The sequence below is a fragment of the Eschrichtius robustus genome, chromosome 14 (assembly GCF_028021215.1).
Source record: "Eschrichtius robustus isolate mEscRob2 chromosome 14, mEscRob2.pri, whole genome shotgun sequence".
In the NCBI taxonomy this organism is placed as follows: Eukaryota; Metazoa; Chordata; class Mammalia; order Artiodactyla; family Eschrichtiidae; genus Eschrichtius; species Eschrichtius robustus.
The window spans coordinates 47,463,752-47,465,038 of record NC_090837.1 but is presented as its reverse complement, the minus strand read 5'-3'; the positions used below and the strand labels follow the sequence as shown (position 1 = coordinate 47,465,038).

The 1,287-nt window shown below is 38.2% G+C and overlaps 1 non-coding gene across 1 annotated transcript; it reads right to left on the bottom strand.

Annotated features, from left to right (window-relative positions):
* Positions 1-238: 238 nt before the first annotated feature.
* Positions 239-345, bottom strand: LOC137777082 (U6 spliceosomal RNA). Its single transcript, XR_011076412.1, has one exon. It is a non-coding gene; the product is annotated as a U6 spliceosomal RNA (small nuclear RNA).
* Positions 346-1,287: the final 942 nt, after the last annotated feature.

The following is a 1,287-nucleotide window of genomic DNA, read 5'->3' as shown; positions in this document are numbered from 1 at the left end:
TTTATATATAGTAGTGTGTATATGTTAATCTCAATCTCCCAATTTATCCCTCGCCCCCCCTTACCCCCAGTAACCGTAAGTTTGTTTTCTACATCTGTAACTATTTCTGTTTTGTAGATAAGTTGATTGTACCCTTTTTTTAAGATTCCATATATAAGCAATATCATATGATATTTGTCTTTCTCTGTCTGACTTACTTCACTCAGTGTGACAATCTGTAGGTCCATCCATGTTGCTGAAAAATATGAAATGCTTCACAAATTTGCATGTCATCCTTGCACAGGGGCCATGCTAATCTTCTCTGCATTGTTCCAATTTTAGTATATGTGCTGCTGAAGTGAGCACAATGATTACCTCTTTATTTTCAAACACATTGGATCTCTATTACTTGATTGAACAGATTTTTTTAAAAATTCCATTTCTTCCCACTGTGAAAGATGGAAAAATGAATATACTTATATAATTACTGCCCATCTTCTCCTTGCTTCCTCCTACCACTTTTATTTAGTTGAGTCATTACAGTATACATCCAGTGGCCATAGTTTCCACAATTGTTTAGCTTTTGTTCTACATTTATATTAATGGTCACATCATTCCTTCCCCAATCATTTCTTCATTCAGCTCTTTGATAGCTAAAGTTCCCTGTACAGCAAATTTTTCAAGAAAGGGCTCATGGGAAGTACATTTCTTGACTTCTTCCATATTTGAAGGTATCTCTGTGTTGCCTTTATGCTAAGCAATAATTTGTATGGGTAGAAAATTAGTACATGCCATTTTCTTTCCCTGGTGACTTCTGAAAATTATTGAAGAAGTCAGTGTCCCTGTGGAGAAGCCTGGAGCCATTCTTTGAGCTCTTGTATCTTTCTCTATTTATATTCCAGACGTGTGTGTGTGTGTGTGTGTGTGTGTGTGTATAAACATTCTTTTTAATTAAAAAAATCTATATTGATCTTGCATAGTATAATCTTTCTGGTATGTGGTTGTTATCTCTCACGCCATGTTCTTTTCCCTCCTGTTTCTCTTGTGTTTTATGCTGGCCCCTTCTTGATTAATCCTCTTTTGAGTGGAGTTACTCCCAGTCTAGTAAGGGTGAGGGGGCCAGGGCGCACACCTGAGGAGGAGCTGCATGATGAGGTGCTGCCTTGTGAAAGCGTTCTTATGGGCACTTTGCCCTGTGGCGTGACTCTAACCCAGGTTAGGAGAAGTTGCGCTGCTTTTTCATGAATCTCCATATAATCTAAGTTCCCCATATCCTTACTTTTGGCTTAGCTTTCACCACTCTTCAGC